Below are 16,762 nucleotides of genomic sequence, written 5' to 3'. Positions count from 1 at the left end.
GAAAAATTAAAAAAATTAAAAATTAAAAAACCAATCTGAAAAATAAAATAAAATATATGATGATATCATGTTAATTCAAAAACATAAAATAAAACTGAATGCAAAAAAAAGAAAAATGTCCCTTTGTGACCTGGCCCCCAGTTCTCCTTCCAGTCTCCTTCCAGCTTCTTCCAGGAACCCAATGCCCATACTATGTGTAGTTCCCCAAGCTCACCACACATTTCAAGTATCCATTTCTTTGTGCTTTTTATAACTGCAGCTTGAAAGTCATTACATTTTTTTTTCAAAATTTAAGCTCTATCAAGTGTTACATTTGTTGTGTGGTCCTATCCCTCCAATTTCTTGTCAGAAGTAATGACTTTTTCCCTGGTCCACTGTGACACTCTGCTTGTAACACTAGCCCATTTAACTCTGACTTTTATATGCTCTTTAACTTGCTGGCCCCTCTCAGCTACCAGAAAGCTCCTCCTATCTGCAAGGATGCCTCACACTGTCCCTTTGCCTGGAATGCCTCCCGCCACACTTCCCAGCCCACCCTTCCCATATAGATGGGATCCAACAACAAGAACCCTCCCCTGAGTTGCCCCTGTTCCTTGCATACGCTATCCTGCCACGTTACGCTTTTCCTTCACAGTTCTGAGCACAATTGTGATTAAGCAATTGGCAGTGTAATTGCTAGTTTCTCTGCTCAGTGGAATGCAAACTCCTTTAGAGCAAGGGCCAATCTATTTCTTTGTTGTTGCATAGTCACGTCTCTCTTAATGATTTGTATTTTTATTTCTTAACTCTTGATTTTTAAAAATATTTTTAAAATTTATTTTTAGAGAGAGGGAGAAAGAAAGGCAGAGAAACATTAATGTGTGGTTGCTTCTCACATGCCCCCAACTGGGGACCTGGCCTGCAACCCAGGCATGTGCCGCCCTGACTGGGAATCGAACCTGTGACCCTTCGGTTCACAGGCCGGTGCTCAATCCACTGAGCCACACCAGCCAGGTCATTAACTCTTGATTTTGAATTAATTGAAGACACACAAGAAGTTGAAAAATAACACAGAGAATTCCTGTGTATCCTTCACCTAGCTTTCTGCAACAATAACATATTATGCATAGGTGGGTTTTTCAAAACCAGAAAACTGACATTGGTACGAGACTATTAAATAAACTATGGACCTATTCAGATTTCATGAGCTTTTACATGCAGCCATTTTGGGGGGTGTATTGTAGAGACTTTACTGCTGGATACACCTGTGTAGCCACTACCCTGATCAGGATTCAGAAGGGTTCCATCACCCCAGAGCAACTCCCTAATGCTATTGTTTTAGAGTCACACCCGCCCCACAACCTCATCCCTGGCAACCACGAATCTGTTATCCATCACTGCACTTTGTCATTGTGAGAATATTTGAAGTTGCTAATCTTTCCCAGTGCTTTAGGAAGACTCAGCTACGTCTCTACTAAGTATGGGTCAGCGGCTTCACAAACAAGATCTTATTTAACAATCACAACTACCTTGAGAGAGCTATTACCATTTTTCCAGTTTTAGAGATGAAAAAAACTTAGATTTAGAGAATATTAGTAACTTTCACAAAGTTAAAAATTAGTAAGTGGCCAACCAGAATGCGAAGCCAACAGTGGGACCCCAGAGCCAGTGCTTTTAGCCTCTATAAATACATTTTGCACAAAGCAATACCTACTTCTGAAGGAATTTATAAGTGAATGAATGAAAAATTAAACACCACAGACTTTCATTTCGGGGTCCTCTAGCAGGGCCTGCATATAGTGGGCATCCTGTGGAGGTGTGGTAAGCAAAATGAGAGAAGAGAGCAGTGAGGAAGCATCCTGCTGGAACCTTAGCTTTGTATTGAGAGGAAAGAGAAGGAGAATTTTCCCTGAAAATTCCTAACCATAAGAGAGTCACTGGAACCCTAAGACGACTGTCCCGTGGGCTTGTGGCCTGATGCACACTTCCAGGTGCCGCGGTCTGACACTGTTTCCTGTTCATGCGCACCTTGTGAATATGGAAACTAGCCCCTGTTGAGGTCAAAAAAAGCAAGTCTCAAAGCAATTTCAGAGTATCAGTATCTTACTAATCACAGACCCTGATCGAAATGCAATGAGGTTTGAAACCAGTAATAGAAATACTAAAAATCCCTACATGTTTAGAAATCTAAAAATATAAGAATTCTGGGATTGTGGACAGCATGTACCCTTGGGATTTTGAGAGCTTGCATTCGGTAACCTTTTGAGTGAGGGTTTGCAGCGGGACAGCATCAGGCCTCACCGACGGGTGCTATCATCTAACATGACATTCTCTGTGACCGGAGACCATTTTTAGGGCAAGCTGAAGGAAGCTCGCAGTCTTTGACTGCTTGTCACGTGCGAGATACTGTTCTAAATACTCTATGTCTTTCACTGCCCTTCAAAATAACTCAGCAAGTTAGGTTTTGGTGAGCCCTCTCTTTCCACTAGAAAACCAAGGTTTTGAGGGCTTATGAAAGAAGTGGCAGGTACATGAGGAAGTGGTGGATGCCACACCAGAGCCCAGGTCTGTCTGTCTCCATGGCTCAAGCCTTTGACTACATCTTGTTTCTTTTTGCCTCCTCACACAGGTGAGCTCACCCCACAAGGTGGGTCGTCTTAGCATTTTAATAACTAATCATGTTTTTATAGGTTCAAAGTTATGTCCATTTTAAGTTGAATTCCACTCCAAAATAATTAAGCAAGGCTTCTTTCACTCTCTGTCAAGTGACAACAAATAAAATAACTAAGCATATCCATAAACCTCACACAGGACTAGTTTTATTATGTTAGAGAACCACTGCCAATCAATTAGCATAGATAGAAGTTTCTTTTTCAGGAAACTATTTGGACTTTCGTCGTCATAAAATCACTGAATAGTCAAACTCTTGCTGTCTCTCTCTCTCTTCTAATAAAAGGGGGACTACAGTCTAGTTATTACAGAGGATTACATTAACAGGAGTACCCACAGGGCAGCTGTAAGTGCATCGGAAAGACACCCAGCTAACTGCAACTTGAATTTAAAGTTACCATCTGAGAATAAAAGTAACAAAAAATCTCATTTAATCGAATCTAATAACATTTAATTACCTAAGTAAGTAATTAGAGCATCTTTGCAGAAGCATACTATGTTAGGTGGCTCTGTATTAATGACCTGTTATACTCAGAGCTTGGGAGTGGATCAGAACAGCCTGACCAGAATGCTACTGTGACAGTGGAAGCTGAAGCCTGATAGAATGAACCACAGCCTCCCCAGAAGGACATGTCAACAGGAGAAAAGTGGCCATCATAGTGGGTAGCAGCTTACGAGTATAAAAGAGCAGGAATGTGTCTTCAGCTCTGTACAGAGAACAGGGTCTCCTGGCCACTCATGGCAGCATTCTGGTTTATCCTGCAAGTCAGTCCCTATGGTGCGAAAGGAGGCATCACACCATAGTAATTTGATGACCTAACACAAATATCATCCAATTACACTGCCTTGATTTGAGTTCACCCAGACATCTTCTGGCTACCCTTTGTCTTCCTCAGAGTTGTTCTGCCTCTAAGGAGAGTTCACACAGACTCCAGTCTTCCTGACAATCTTTTTGTCATTATAAACTGCTGAATTATCTTTCTGAACTACACTTTAGTTGGCATGAGTTCATTTACTGAGAGAAGGGATACCCCCAAATAGACGGACCAAACTGAGTATCTGGATTTTGGTTCTGGGCTATAGTGACATTGAATACTGTCCCAGCACACTGGGACATCCACAAGTGGGCCCTCAGTGCCTCTTGATTGCCAAGGAGATAGGACAGGAAGAAGGTTAAGGTTTTCTGTCTTTGTTCAGTTTAGATTATAGGCACAAACAATCAAGGAAAATATGTAGCAAGTTTTGTACATTGTTTGCAACAGGAAAAGAACTTTTGGAGAGGCTGGTGAATTTCTTTTTTAGTATCGTATCAACTATGTATAAATCTTATTTCTTTTTCCGTCTATGAACAATTTACCCTCTAAATTTACAACATGAACATCTCTAAATAAGAATACATTTGCCAACATAATTGTGATTCTTTCCCAAATATGAGTAGTTGTGTGAGAGCTTTTCTAACACCTTTCTGGTTTTTTTAATTATAAAAGTAATGAATGCTCATTGTGGAAATGTGTGTGGACATTCATTTTTGCCTTTTAAATTATCCCATGATGATCTGTGCTATATAGATAAAGTGGAAAGAATCAACAAGCAAACGGTCACCTTTGAACCAAAAGGGCTCACAGACGCCTGTCTCAGCCTGAGCGTCGGCCAAGTCTTTTGACAGCAAGCACTTGGGACCTGGTCTATCTGAATGCCTTGTCATCTGCTTAGGCCAGCCCTTAGAATTGCTAACCAATATGGATTTTGTTTTGCTTGTGTTTTGGTGACTGAAGAGCCCTTCTTGTCAACGAGGAGTCAAGATGTTATACAAAACTAATTAATTTGAAGATCAGCAGTTCAGGAACGTGCCAGGATTGGGGAGAAAGATCTGTTTTGATGCTGATGCACAAAAAAGAGCCAGGAGACCCAAAGAAAATCTCCCGTGTGTGGATAAAATTTTTTTCTCCTAGAACTTTTTTCTCCCTCCTCCCTTACTACCCTTTTTTGCTTGAGACTCTTCAAGTGCAAAGTGTTCATCCAACATCACTGGCCAGGTCCACTCTGGCGGGCATCATTCTCTAGGTGGGACTGGAGCAGTGTACGAGCCAGCTTGTACAGCCAGGGTGGTGACAGCATTCCCACCTCAGTGCCCCAGTGCTCTTGCCACCGTTTGCAGGGACCAGTGTGCTTCCTACTGTCTACTGCCTCTCATTTACAGAAGATCCCCTTCCAGGTATGTGAAAGGATGTAGTCGAGTCTAACACGGTGGCTGGACATAGCACTCAATAAATGTTAGCTAAATGTGCTAGAACGGAAGTTTTCTCCCCAACGTTCTGGCTTGCCTCACTTTTCAAGATAAAGTGTGTAGAAGTTCCTCTGTGTATCCTGCAACATAACATAGAAGGCACTTATCCACGCAGGCAAGGTTATTTACGGGAAGCCTTGGCTGAGCAACACTGAGGCCCGTGAGGTTAGACCACTTTGGATACAGACCGCCTCAAGTCCTTGTTGAAAATAGGTGAGAGGGCAAATTATAAACTTATAAAGGAGAGAAGATTTGAACGAAAACTCTCTTGTTATAGCAGAAGGAAGTGGCTTTCAGGAAGGAATTCTTGGTAAAATAATCTCACTGGGTAGGTGCAGTTCCCTTGTTAGAATACCCATGCAGTATGTACTGGACCATTTCTTGCCAAAAAGATTCTTTTGCAACCATGCAGCCATGAACCATGCCTTCTCGGAAGCCCAGGGGTGATTTACAGATGATATTTGATACAGTTAGTAACCACTTCAAAAAAATGTAGTTACTTCTACGGATAAGACCTTATTTTCACATATTAAAAATAAGCATATTGGGGAAATACGTGGGAAGTTAAATCTGTGTTCAATTGTTGAAACGAGAAGACACGCCGGAAAGATGTTCTTTTCTTGCCAAAATGTGTACCTTGCAAACGTGCCTGTAAAACTACATAAAACCACTGGCTGTAGAGCGCCAAATACTACATCAAAGGGAAACGGCAGTGAGCACAAATGAAGTCTTTTGTTAAATAGCTTCAAGGAAACAGCTTCAGTGACTTTTGATCCAGTCCCTTTCTTATTTGGATGCATTTTCCTAAATTAGAAATTGTGGTCAGCTCAGAATTTATGTATGAAGCTGAAAATGTCTACCAAGTGAATGATGAAAACCCAACTTAGGTTTGCTTTGTTAAAAAAGTTTACAGTACTTGCTAAGGGCAAGGACTCCATTGGTCAGAGTGTTTGGCTTCAAGTCCTGGTCGCCCCACTTACCAACTGTGGGCCTCAGGCAAGTGACCTGAAAAGTGGGAACCCCATCTTTAAAACTGAAGTGGAAGCATCTTCTGTGAAGTGGGAATGATGGGAAGTCCTACCTCTTGGGGCAACAAGAATGACAGAACTAGAATAAAGCTTTGGGCAGTGTCTGGCCCACAGCAGCGTGTAGCAGAAGTCAGCTCTCAATATTTGCTCTTTCAACCTGGTGAGTTGTTTGTGGGTTTTTCCACGATGGAAGGGAGATGGTGCAAAGTCTCAGACAGTGTAAGCGAAGCTGCTCATTTACAGGCTGGACCCAAAAAGGAAGGTGACGGCAACCACCTCTGGGAATGAGGCGTCTTCATTAGAACTCTAAGGTAATGTGGCGGGGAAGGGCCCAGGTAGTATTTCTGAACATCCGGACAAACATGTTATTATCGCAATGACTCTCAGGGCTTTCCCCTCCTTGACTCAGTGCTCATTTTGACAGCGATCTGCTGGGCACGTGCTCGCTCACGTTATACTTTGGGCATGGGAGCGCCGAGGTTTCTTTCTGTCTGGTTATTTATGTTTGTATGGAGGTGGCCGTTCTAATTTTGTAGTTGATTTTTAAGGTGAAACAAATGAGAGGAGCCCTGCTAAGACTAAGGAGCGAGGTTATAAAGATGAGCACACAAAATTCATTTCCATTTGTGCCTTTCAACTCTAGTACACCTCTCACTCATGCTTGGGGCTCTTTCTTGTTTCACATCCCTTTCCAGTCTCCCCTTGGAGACCGATGAACGTGTTGGTAGAGAACCCAGAGGAGCGAAGAAGTGGACTGGACAGAAGGACACCCTGACCCCTCTGTGACACAGCTCCTCTTGTTCTCCTCATGTGGCAGTCAACTCCGCCAGCACAAGCCCAAGTCCTAGCTCATATTTGTTCCTATGAGTAAATGATGCACAGACTAACCCACTAGATAAAGGGGCATTTGGGAGGGAAACCTCTTGGAATGTTGCTCTTCAGAGGAGCTAGGGAGACAGCGCACTGGGCTAGCAGGGCTGCCTGTGAAGCCCTGCTACACCCATCCCTCCCCCACTGTTTCCTGTCTCCTCTCCTTCCCGTCCCACCCTCCCACCTGTGCCTCTGGGACACGTCCCCCAGAGTCAGAATTACGCTGCAACTTTTCTCCCGTATACAGAGGCATGATGAATGAAAGTCCTATCCAGGATTGGCAAATCATCAGCATGGCAACTGCACGGGCGTAGCTGACAGCTGATCAATGTTGTACAGGTGGGAAGTCCACTAGCTCCTTCCTTGGGGGGAAATGTTCCTTTGATGTCGGTTGATGTAACACAGCACACTTTGATCCAGCTAAACAGGTAAGAGTTACCTCAAAATGCCCACAGGAACTGTAGTCATTTCAAGGACACCCACACAGCAAACCAGTTCCTGTTTTTTACAGAGAAGGATGTGATTGGGGTAGAAGGATGGGGCAGGGGAGGTAAGAGAGACAGACAGCTAGATAGACAAAGATAATAACAGATAAGGAGGAGGAGAGATATGCAGAAAAGGAAGAAGAAAAATGAATATCGTTCCTTTTTCCCTTTTCTATTTTTTTTTAACAAAAACTAATATTGCATCTTGTTCCTGGTCCCCAAACAAGGGCACAGAAAAGGTCCTGGTTTGGGGGTCATGTTTTAGGGAACAGGAATCATATGTCTATTTTATAATATGTATCACATTACTCATGTTACTGAAGATCAGTTCTTCCTATTCTTGACCACATAGTTCATACATACATTTCACTTATGGATATAAATATGGGAAGAAGCTATCTTCATTTGCTGGGATATTTTTGTGGCTCCTTGCCTAGAGAGAGGTAATTCTGTAAAATGATACATAGGGCGAGGTAATTCTCTACAATTTCTAGGGGACCATGAAAGGAAGAGTTTACTCATTGTACTCAGCCGTCTGCTTATCTGAGCTGGTGGTCTCAACAGGGCCACTTCTGACACATGTCATACATTCAGAAACTGAACATAAACCATTTGGTCAATAGTGTAACATAAAGAACTTCTTCATGTAACAGATTTAGATAGTTGTTTATGATAATACGGATAAAATGCACAAAAATGCTATTGGCAGGGGATAAGTAGAAAAATATGTCTTTTGCAGCTAGAATAGTAAATGTCCATGATTAGTGTCATAGTTTTACTGTATCTATTTTTCATGTTAACCCATATAAACAGTGGTATCTAAAATCTTGTTAGTTTTTACTTATTTTATGTTGAATTGTTATTCTCAAAATTTGTTTACTTATACTTCCTGAAACCCCAGATTTTCGCCTGGGACCAGTGTGCCAACCAATAAGGGCAAATCAGAGTTAGTTTAAGCCCCACAGTAGCCTCATCCCCTTAGCTGCTACTTGCTGTTCCAGCCTCCATGCGTCCTGTTGCAGCCAAGCAACAGTCCTCACCAAGGAGGTCTACGGAGTCTGCTGGCAGAGCTTCCAGGAAAGATTTGTTTCCTGATGAAGAGACAAACATGGGGGGAGAACAACCTGAAGCGCTTCTTCCTCTTCCTGCCTTGAACATGGCTGTGCAAATGTGAAGTTGGGTGTTTATCAACCCTTTTGAGACAGTAGGTCGCAAGTCCAAGGACAAAAAGTCAACACTTGGTGATAGAAAAGTGGAAAACAGAAAATGTCTAAGTCTCAAATGACAATAATGAGCAATATTGCTCTGAAACTACCTACTTACAGCCTTCTTGTGAGATATTAAATATCGTTATTGCCGAAGTCACGGTTGGTTGGATATTCACTCAGCAAATACTGAATTATTCATAGTAGTCAGCTTTCTCAGTTGCTCCTGATGCTTGGGCTGCAGCAGTATATCAAATATACAGCCTCCCTGGCATCATAGGGAATGTGCCAAGTCACGGGAGACATACACTACAAAAACAAAAAATTAACGTGCAATGTGCCAGCGAATGGTAATCACTATAGAGATATAAAACAAGGTGAGGGGAGAGAGAATAATGGGAGGCTAATTTCTATAGGTTATTCGTGGAAGCTTTTTTAAGGGGTAATCGTCCGAGCAGAGACTTGAATGAAATGAAGAAGTGAGCCAGGTGGATATCTGGGGACATTGTTACTTACAGGTGAAAGCACCATTAACCTATACATCCAATAAGTTTTTAGCTGTTCTTCAAACAGAGCTCAAACATCATCATTTCTTGGGTGTCTTCCAGGACCTTCCACTCACTAATATTAATCACTTCCTCTTCTGGGCTCCTCTGTACCTTAGACATGTAGTATTATGCTTCTCATACCCTCTTCTATTTTGTATTAATTTTTTTATTTTTTCTTTTCATTTTTTAGAGAAAGGGGAAGGGAGGGACAAAGAGAGGGATGTTTGTCTAAATGTTGATGTGAGAGAGAAACATTGACTGATTGACTTCCATAAGTGCCCCGACCATGGACTGAACCCGCAACCCAGGCATATGCCCTGACTGAGAACTAAACAGGTGACCTTTTGGTTTGCAGGATGATGTCCAACCAACTACGCCAAACTGGTCAGGGCCATCATGCCCATAATTTACTAGTGACATAGCTTATAAATTCACCTTCTCTAAACTGCAAGACCCTTGAAAGACAAGATCAGTCCTCAGTCTCTACTATCTTGGCTCCTAGCACTAAGTACTTGCTGCCTAGTAGACTTTTCTCCTTTGACTGCTCTGGATAGAAATGCTGGTTTTCACTGTAGTGTGGTTAATAATGAGCACTTACGATAAATGTTTTTGGAGACAAGATTATGTTTAGTATTGAACAAATTTGTCTTGCAAGCATTCAGAAAGCTGACTACTATGAGTTACAATGTACAAACCATGTACAAACTAAATAGGTCACCTGGGCAGAAAATCTTTGGTTTTCATTAGGAGAAAAGAATATACAAGATGGCTGAGCAGGAAGTGGTTCCCTATCAGTTACATCTGTCTAATCACATTAACTCCTTGGTCTTTTGAAAAGTCTATCAAAAACTAATTGCAGGACCACTCACCTAGATTAGGTAAGTACCGTCTTCTGAACATTTCTCCTGGTTGGGGAGGAAGAGGCTCATTTTACTTATTGACCTTGAGTGAATCCTCATCTGTAAACCTTCCCTCTTAGGCAACTCAATTCATACTCATTTCAGGTCAAGGGGGAAGCATACTGTTGACTCAACTCTAAATGAACTGAGGACTGCCATAAAATAAAACCTAACAGATATTGTATTTTTAACTTCAAAGGTGACTAAAAAGGAAAAGGGCATGTGAAGAAAACTTAAAATATCAGAGAAGGCTTAAAGAAAATAAAAAAAGAATTTGATTGTAGGTAACTGTGTAAAAATTTAATAAAGAGAGGATCAGTGGATATTAACTGTATTTTAAAATTAAATCCAGAGTTTATAGAATAAAGTAAACAATGTGTTTTTTTTAAAAAAACTTCCCCCTTAATATCAAAGCAAAAGGAAGATCGACTTCCAGTCAAGATGGAGGCATAAGTAAACACGGCTCACCTCCTCGCACAACCACATCAAAATGACAGCTATAATATAGAACACCCATCACTCAGAACTGTCAGAAATCAAGTTGAATGGAAATCTGACAACTAAGGAATTAAAGAAACCATATCCATCCAGACTGGGAGGAGGGGTGGAGACGTGGAATGGGCTGGTCTTACACCCATCTGTAGTGGATAAAAATTCGGGACGGATATCTCATGAACAAGGAGCCCCAGCCCCACACCAGGCCCCCCAGCCCAGGGTTCCAGTGCCAGGAAGATAAGTCCCCACAATTTCTGGGTGCAAGAACCAATGGGGATTAAGTTGGTGGAAGAAAACTCTGGAGTCCCAAGCATTCTCGTTAAAGAACCCACAAATGAACTTACTCAGACTCACTCCCTCTGAGCTCCGACACTGGGGTAGCAGTTTGAAAGGCACCAGTGGCATACAAGGAGGAACCGACATGTCTGGCATCAAGGCAGGAAGCTGGGGGAAAGCTTTCTTCCAGACAGAAAGGCAGGCAGAGGCCATTGTCCCTTTTCTGAGCGCTTCCCCCACAGAGCCACAGAGCCAGCAGGTGGGTGCCATAACTGAGACCCCATCAACCTGGTTAACCTTATTTGCCCCACCCTGGAGATCCCCCCAGACTCCATCCCACCCAACTTACAGGGCCACCCAAACTGTTAACCATGACCTTTCCATACGAATGGCTGGTCTTGGCTCATGCTTCACAACTTCCCAAATCCTATCGAACAAGCAACAGCAGGCCTCAGTAACCCCTCAGCCCCAGCACCTCTTGCTAAGTGGCCTTGGGCCTGGCACTAGCAGCAGCCAGCCTAGATTCCCAGCCTGGCTTTGCCTGGGCTTGGAGAAGCCCAGGACAAGTAGCGAACATCTCAGATTGCTTTATAGATCGTGCAGGGTGGCCGAAGGGGAAAAGCTGAGACAACTGTAATAGCATAACCAATAAAATATAACTTAAAAAAGAAAAAGAACATAAAAAGGCATTTGCTTTTATTTGCAATCTCAGAATCAAATGCCCTTCACTTGTGTGTATTTTCTTTACATTTAAATCAAACTCTTACTTTTAAAATCAGAAATAAAAATAATGTATTTTAAACTGTTAAGATCTAAATGTATATGCACCAAAATTTTTTTTCTTAAGGATGGCTTAGAGTTAGCTAGAGTGTCAGTAAATGCAGATTTTTAAGAAACATTTTTAAAAAGGTAATTCCTACATGCATTTTCTTTGAGTCTGTATTTGAGATTCCAAATTCCGTTTTCCATGTTTCCTCAGGAAGCAGGTACTATACATATAGTTCCCATCACAAGAATGAAAACAAGTTTTAAAGGATTCTAGAATACAATAAAATATTCACTAAGTCTTTAGAAGAACATGCTTATAATACCAGAAATGGTTTACTAAGGCGGTCAAATCTCAGAAAAGTTCATCCTGGTACATGCTGATTTGTCCCTTCTACACTAGATGCTCATCACAGCTTAGAACATACCCAAACTTCCAGGACCTTCCCGGACACAACCCCTCTTTATTAAGGGAGGGGCATCCTCCATCTTCACCCTGAGTGGGTCAAGGACAGTTTAGCAGCGGCCCGCATCTGGTCTAGAGCAACCAAGTTGCACCAGGGACAAAGGTATACTGGGGAGGTGATGAGATTGAATTACGTGTATTGCGCAAGCTGAGCAGCTGCAGTCCAATGGGATGCACAGACTTGAATTAATGGAAAACAGACGACCATTGTCACCAGAAGGGCTGCTTAGGATAGCAGTTGGAGACACATGTAGGATTCATCATACTCATTCTTTTTGTTGCTCTTCCTCTTTTTCCTCATCATTCTTTTCTCTTTTTTTGGTTGAAACCTTAGTCTATTCTGTTAACTAGAAGAATATCTGCCAGCCAAAAAGTCAATGAACTCACAGGAGACAAAAGACATTCTTCGTCTGATTGCTCCTAACAAGCTTCAGTGCTTCCAGACCGCATAATGTCATGGAATCGTTTGTAATGCTTCTTTAAAAGGGTGACAGGGTTCAGAAATAAACTGCGCATGGTAAGAGGAGCCTCCCATGGGCTCTGCCTGCAAAGTGAGTGGCAAGGCTTTGGGAGCGGTGGTGGTTTCCGGCCATTAGCGTTACTAACCAAGGCCAGCTTAGCATTTATGGGAATCTGCTCAAACCAGGATGACACATGCTATGCTCACTCCAGCAACTCTGCCTGATTTCCTCAAGGTTAAGCTGAAACAAACTTTATTCCAATTATCTTTGACTGGAATGTGTCATTATTTTTATATATCCTTGAGACTGAGAGAGTCCATGCAGTAGATGCACTAGGGTCACAGGTCACAAACCCACATTGAGGGCTTCGTGCCCCGCATAAAGCAATTACTGTCAATTCTCAATTAACCTCGTTATGGGAGGAAGCATTAGTGTAAAAAATGCAAATCTTAGATAACCTACCCTTGCTGCTGTAGTTTTAGCTGAGGTGAGAGAGAGATAATGGGAGCACCAGGAAAAGCTTGGGGTTGAGAGGCCTCCTCAGGAAAATTTGGGCAGAAGTGATAAATTCAGCTGCCACCGTGCCTTCTGTTCTTGCCCACTGACTTTTTGCCCTGCACCAGGAAGCAAAAATAAACGCTGCTTTCCCCACAAACTTCCGGATGACAAACAAAAGGTGTGGGGCTGAGGAAGGTGGCAGAAAGTGGCAGAGGAGGCACTGTGAGAGGTGGGCGGTCACCTGGCCGTCAGAGCCTGGGGCCTGAAGGGACCACGGACAGGTTCTGAGCGGCTCTGCACCTTCCTTCTTAGTAAGCCCCACCCAAGGCTCTGGGGTTTTTGACTGTAACCAACACAGTGAAAGATGTTTAGTTGCAAATGTTATAATAAATCATTTGCTCCTATGATAAACATTCTTATAGTACAGATTGCTACGTGTATAACTCTATGTCCAGCAGGTCCTGGGCATTAGTGCTATTCCCTTCTTTCCCATGATAAAAAACCCTTCAGGCTGGGCACCTTGCTCCAGGCCAGGAGCCACAGAGAGTGAGCCTGACACCTCTGCAAGTGATCCCTCAGGGCGTTGCTCCAGGAAGGGTTCACATTTTAATAAGGAGGAAGGATAGAACTAGGGTGGAATCCCAGGACCCACTGAGCAGCTCAGGGCTCTGAGGGGAGACCCAGAAGGGGCAGGCGACAGCTCTGAGGTCACAGCAAAGGCTGGGAAAAGAGAGCTAGGAAATAGCCTTAGGGAAAGGAAGGGAAAAGAAACAATAAAATCACAGGTCTTGATGATGAAAATATTTTGGGTTTGTTATAAAAGAGACAACAGACCCAAAATGGCGTCACCCATGCTAGGCCCCAGGTCAGCAATCCCAGATTTAATACTTAGGGTAGCTGTGGTTTCCACTTGCCAGGAATGTAACTTTTAACCAGTGAACATGAGATGACCTGGTCTGCATTAGTGAGATAATCCAGACCATAGATTAGTCTCCTTCCGTTCCCCTTAGGAGGGCAACCCTGCCCGAAACAGCATATTCTTTCCTAATAATTTCCTTTTAAGACCCCATTCTGCCTTTAAAAAACCTTTCCTTTTCTATAGCTCGGTAGAGTTCCTTTCCATTTGCTAGAGGGGATGCTGTCCAATTCATGAATCACTGAATAAAGCCGATTTGACCCGTAACATCAGTAGGTTAAATTTTTGTTATTAAACAGGTTAAAATGTGTATAAAAAGCTAAGTTCATATCCTCTGTTAATATGACTTTGCAATAAAATTAATGGGGTCTAGGAAGAAGCCATTTGCCAGTTTTTGCTTCAAAATAAATTTGTGTGTATTAGAGTGAGAAATCTGGTAGAAATTGGTTAAATAGGTACAAAAAGTCAAATGAAAGAGTAAGAGAAACAGTGGAAAACAAGGGGATTTCTGGAAACTACTGGCCAGGATTCTTCCTAACACTTAGGTGGGGAGAGAGAGAAGAAGGGAGACCGGGAGGGAGGGGAGAAACACATGTAACAGAGGAACCTAAGGCTAGTGACTATAAAATGGTAAGTGACTCATAAAAACTGGGGATATTATTAAAAATGGAAATATTGACTATAAAGTATCAGTGGGCAAGGAAAAAAATGAGTTAAAGAAATCAGTGAAGCTGTACGTCTCTCTGATGCATTATTTGTCTGTAAATTTTCCTATGAAGCTCCTCAGCTAGGAAAGGGGCATACATATGCGAGGAAAACGTAATGTTATGACTTCTGGTTTAAAAAGGGAAGAAGATATTAAAGGTGTCATTGCTCTTTCCTCTTTTAAGACACAAAGCAAACACCAAAAATGGTGGAACATGGGGGAAAAGGTCAGATGCACTCAAGGAATCAAACAAAAAGTCCCCCATTCATTTTACAAACCAAAAAGTGTACATGGACCAAATATCTGTTCATGACAAACATCTGAAGTCTCAAGCAGGTGCAAAAAGGTCCTGGCCAAAGTCATGTCCAAATGTCTAAAGAGCATATGTAATGAGCCTTTGATGAGAGTGGCGAGACTCACAACTCAAGCCCTGGAGACACAGTTTGACATCAGGTAACAGAAGGAGAGGCAGAGCTAATCAAAAACATGTCAATATTGTATCCCTGCTTACTTTGGTATTGTGTTACTACTGTATTCCTTCCAGGCAGGGAAGAATTCTGGAGGCAATGACATGTCTATAGAAATACCAAGGGAGTGAGGGATAAAAAGAAACAAAACAGCATACAGACTTGAATAGCTCTTTTTTGCAGGAAGTATATGTTTTTGTACCTTATGCCAATCACAATTTTCTCTTAGATAGCTATTTTGATAGGAAGCATTAGAATTTTATAAGTCAAGTCCAAAGAAGGAAATATTAAATAATACATAAAACCTTTAACTCTGTTCCATTAAGCAATAGAATTTGAGAGATATTCTAGAAAGCTTCAACCTGAGCACCCATTCAGGTTTTCAGGGGATAAGAATGAGAAGAGGGTGACCAGATTATAATAAACCCCTGTGCTGTTGTCAAGAGCTAAGGGCTATTTTATCCAGGAACATACGACTCAGCCCATAAAAAAATCAATTCAGTGATAGTCTGGGCACTTACTACCATATTTTACTATGTATAGTGTGCTCTTTTTACCCAAATGATTTAGGGAAAAATAAGGATGCACATTATACACGGGTAGTACCTGAAATACCTTGTATCTGTGCTTGGGTTTTGTAATCATCTGTTACATAAAGTTTCTTGTACCATAAAGTGTTCAAAAATAAATGCTAAAATTCCTTTATAATATAAATAAACAAGTATCTAAACATAAATAAATAAATAATTGAATTAAAAAATTAAAACGAAAGATTTTTTTCCCTGAAAGTTTTGGCCAAAAACGTGGGTGTGCATTATACGCGGCAAAAATTAGTCTTAGAACAAGCATGTTGAGCTTCCGCCAGCTACAGATCTGAAAAAATATGAATACAAACCATTGGAAGGATTTGAAAACAACTTTCGACTCTTGCTACATTGGACCTTGGATGTAATACATGTAGGTCTAGGTCACTTGGGTGTCTGTTATACCCAGAAATCAGCTGTCAAATGAAAGGTCTGAATTTGAATTAGGCAATACACTCTTACCTGCACTCACAATTTGAGGTTTATGAGTTCTCTCATATCCTGGCTATACACATGTTAAAAAAAATCTGCAGACTCTCACAGGTCCCTGGCCCTTTAAAGAAATATGGTTTATGTTTCAGACAGACCCTAACATGTTCAGAACAGACCCAAACATTAAACAACATTTACTTAAGTGATATTGGCTAAAGGCACAGTTGGGTAACGGAAGAAGTATAAATTAATGCTGACTTCATCTCTGTCAAGTTCAAAAACACTAGAATGATCATAGACCCAAGGGCCATACATTTCAAGTTTGGGCAATTTAAGAAACTGCTGAATTGCATCCCCCGAAATTCCTATGTTGAAGTCCTAATCTCATAGTACCTCAGACTGTATTTAGAGGTAGGGCCTTTAAAAAGGAAATTAAGGTTCAATGAGGTCATTGTAGGGGGTGGAGCTAACCCAGTATGTGTCTGTAGAGGCCATTTATAAGCCAAGGAGAGAGGACCGAGAGAAATCAACCCTTGATCTCAGAGTTCTAGCCTCCAGAACTGTGAGAAAATAAATTTCTGCTGTTTAAGCCACCCATTCAGTGGTGCTTTGTGATGGCAGTTAGAGCAAACTAATACTGCAACCTCCTATAATGAGCCCTTTTTCTCTCGGAAGTCTGAAATAAGACCCAAGTTTCTTTGCGGTTAAATACATGCTACGTCATA

General features: G+C 41.8%; 1 protein-coding gene across 2 annotated transcripts in view; it reads right to left on the bottom strand.

Annotated features, from left to right (window-relative positions):
• The window catches only part of AIG1 (androgen induced 1), a 204,559-nt gene that overhangs the window by 143,864 nt on the left and 43,933 nt on the right, over window positions 1-16,762 (bottom strand). The window lies entirely within an intron of this gene.

This window comes from Desmodus rotundus, chromosome 11 (assembly GCF_022682495.2).
Source record: "Desmodus rotundus isolate HL8 chromosome 11, HLdesRot8A.1, whole genome shotgun sequence".
NCBI lineage: Eukaryota > Metazoa > Chordata > Mammalia > Chiroptera > Phyllostomidae > Desmodus > Desmodus rotundus.
The sequence above is the reverse complement of the archived record's forward strand: the minus strand, read 5'-3'. Positions and strand labels throughout refer to the sequence as shown.